General features: G+C 37.4%; 1 protein-coding gene across 8 annotated transcripts in view; it reads left to right on the top strand.

Annotated features, from left to right (window-relative positions):
- Positions 1–3704, top strand: part of LOC112161503 (protein kinase C epsilon type) — a 118975-nt gene that overhangs the window by 60775 nt on the left and 54496 nt on the right. The gene's annotated exons all lie outside the window — the stretch shown is intronic.

Consider the following 3704-nt stretch of genomic DNA (forward strand, 5'->3'; position numbering starts at 1 on the left):
CTTCTCTCCTCTTTCAGCCCCGCCTGACACGTGACGGCTTTTAATATTCAAATAGACTAACAATTATGGGTTTAGCATTTTTCTTTTATAAGGACCATAAATGAAACCATGCAAACAGAAAATATTTTTTAATGTAAAGTTTTACTTTCATAGGGAAAAAAAAATCTTCCAGCTTTTAAGATTATTTTAGAGACTTAAAAAATTCCTTATTAAGTTAAGATTTTCTAATTAAAATTATAATATATGATGCAAAAAGGAAGTAATACACTTTCGAGCCTCTAATACTTGTAATACATCTAATATTTGTCTATTTCCTAATAGTAATCATTATAATTAGGGTTAATATAACATAATATAATTTAATATAACATAATATAATATAGTACAATATAATATAATAATACATTTTTATTAACCTATATTATCTCTGATTTTTATATGTCTGTATTTCAGTTCTGTAGTGTAGACATTTTACATTTTTAAAATACCTTTTTTATGCTTACTGTTATTTCCCACCCCAACTTGGTTCAGCCAGGGACCGCGTCAATCCCAAGGAATTCATGTCGGCTTCGGTCCGGCTCACATGTCTATAAATGTCATCTGGACACGGAGTCGGGAACACCGTCTGCTTTGGCTGAGGCTGAACGATTCTACATAAAGACTGGTGCCCCCTGATCTGTTATAGTCTATAGTGGGGGGGCGGCTCTTGTACTGGCTTCATGTAAAAGCCACCCAAAGTCTCCAATAACAAATAAAAACATGAATTTTTAGTGCAGAGTGCTTGTATTACGTCTTTTGAGCGCAAATTTCAAATGGAAAAGTTGGAAAGGACTTTACATCTATTCATATGCAAACGTTCATACAGAACAAACAATTGATCAAAGGTTAGAAATATGTGCTTTGAGATCTTTGGGGTGTCAGGTGTCCTCATGTGAAAGATTGTCTTATTCTGGTCCAAGTCTGGGTTATCAGTTCAGTTTTTTTGGTAAAACTTATCAGATTTAGACATTTTGATAAATTCTTGTTTTGTGTATCTCAGACTACAGGACCTAAATGTTGATCAGATGTTTGTCCCAGTTCGTTTGGACCTTGTGGCTGTGTTGGATATTCTTCTGGTTCAATTTTTGGGAAAGTCAGACAATCCTTAGATCAAGTTTAATGAAGATGGTTTGTGGTGGTGCAGCACTTTAAGGCAATTCCTTTCAGTCAACCGTAAACGTCTCTGTAAATCGATTCACATTTTATGGTCAAAAGAAAAACAATTGATTCAAAAATCCTTCTTGTGATCCGTCTTTAGAACCCGTTGAACTCCTTTACGGGTCAGGAGGTTGCTGGAGCCTATCCCAGGTAGGGTACATCCTGGACAGTTTGCCAGTCTGTTGCAGAGCCACATAACCACACAAATTCACATCTATACGGACAATTTAGAGTAACCTATAAATCAGGGTGTCAAACTCAGTCGCACAAGGAGCCAAAATCCAAAACACACCTTTAGGTCGTGAGCCGAAGAGGATAAACCTTTATTAAAACCACATTTGTAAAACTTTGAAATATTAGCTAAATGTTAAATTAGCCTAAAAAAAACGTAAAAAAACCCCCAAAAAGCCCTTAGGTTAGTTAGTCAGCTATCGTGTAAATATTACTAATGAGTGTGACCTTAATATATCTATATAAATAAATTAATTAAACCACATTCGTTATTTTCTCCTTTTATTTTATGACATTCAAAAAAATATTGTATTTTAGATTTTGATCCTTTGAGCAAAAGCGTTTGGGCTCTCCTGCTTTAGGGACTCATAGTTGCTGGTTGTAGCTGTGAATCTTAAATGTTGCAGCACATCTTAAGAAGCCTTTGACTACAGACACTTGTCGTTGAAGAGGTTGATTACTAAGCATCATTCTTTAGATCATCAGCTGCAGAGGCTTCAGGGGAAGTAAAAGAAATAAATAATACAAATCAGGATGACAAATCTCAAGCTACAGGAAAAGAATAAAGTGTTTGTAACACAGATCTCAACCTGATTGCTGCAAAGGTTGATTTTGTCCTTTTTTTATGATCGAAGTATCACGTCAGACCTCCCTGCGATGATCACATGGACCATCCTGCAAGATTTTGTCCTTTAAGTAGAAATGATAATGTTTTTTCCAGTTTGTGTTACAGTTTGTAAAGCACCTCTAACTGTTAAACAACCCCGTTCTGATGGCACTCCCTAATCCTGATCTAGATCTCACTTATCGGAAAACCATAAAACATTGTTTCTTTTTGGCGCTTTGCAAGTCTTTAACCAAACAGAAAAACAAAAATAGAAACTGCCGTTGTCGTATCTTTGTGATATTTTTATCAGGCTTTTCTGTTACTGACATTGGGGAAAAAGCAGCAGGAATTTCAGTGCTAGTCCTCTACTGTTCCTGCTTATAATTTATTGAGTCGTGTCAACACCGAGCGGTTCACTGCAATGTTCTGCCTCCTTCATCTGTCCAATCTGCCACAACGACTTCCTTCCTTCCGTTCTGTGAGAAAAAGCAGATGGATGACCAGGATTTATCTGGTGAAGCCTCACGATGCTCACAGTGAGCCATCCCGCTTTATGATTAAAACACATCAGCCTAATTAAGAAAAAAAGGAAATATTGAGTTCATGTTTTTGCAAACTAAAAGCGCGTCAAACTTTCTCCGTCCTCCCCCTCATCCACCTCTTTCTGCTCGCATCATGAACCCACGCCGTCGCTGCACGGCGGCCTCAGAAAGCTCCCGTTCCAGTGTTAGAGAGCGTGCGTGGGACTTCAGGGGTGGTGCAAGCTGCTGCAGGAAGCTCATTTACCCCCCTCCAACTGATACCCAATTGGTTTCATCAGATGACACTCAGATGCACTCGGGGATTCGCACACTCACAGCTGGCGTGCACACACACTTCAAGCATGTGTGTGTGTGCACGGAAATGTGTGTCAGATTCTATGAGATACTGAAAAGAAAAGGAACTCGATCACTTAAAAAAAAATAACTATAAATAAAAAAATGTGTGTCCAGATTGTGGCTGCATTCCAGGTTCAGCGGCTTCTTCTTCTTCACAAAGTCAAACGGATTCATTGACCTAAATTGATCCAGGACAAAACTTTAATCTGATTCAGAGATAAATATCTGGTATTGAAGACTGCCGCTCCAAACTAAAATAACAAAACCCAGCAGTGTAAGACTGCCGAGGACAAAGAGGCTATAATTACTGTACCTTTTGCGTGTGAAGGTCTGTTTGTTCTTTATAGTCCTGTTATTTTGACCATGAGTCCGTAATAATAAATTATTCTATTCTATTCGGCTCCTTCTAGATTTTGATCAGTAGAAAACTATCCCAAATGGCTTTTACTGTTAAAGGTTGCCGACCTCTGGTATAGATCGATTTGATTTACATCTTGCCTCAGATCGATGTAATTGGATCGTAGGAATAGAAATGGATTAATCGTCACGTCTCTACTAATATCACACATCACAAGTTTTCTTATTATCAGCAGCCCTAATGCAAACAAACTTCTTATAAAGGTTTAAAAATCAAACCGTCTGACTATTTATTTTGTCATCCTGGTACTCCAACAGAGAGAAACTTGAGAAAAAAAATACAAAATTGTACTTTTTTAACAATGGTACTGTGGAAATATGTTCAGATACTCAAACTGTGACTGACCACTAATAGTGAAGGCTTCTATAGGTCA

Source organism: Oryzias melastigma, linkage group LG15, assembly GCF_002922805.2.
Source record: "Oryzias melastigma strain HK-1 linkage group LG15, ASM292280v2, whole genome shotgun sequence".
NCBI lineage: Eukaryota > Metazoa > Chordata > Actinopteri > Beloniformes > Adrianichthyidae > Oryzias > Oryzias melastigma.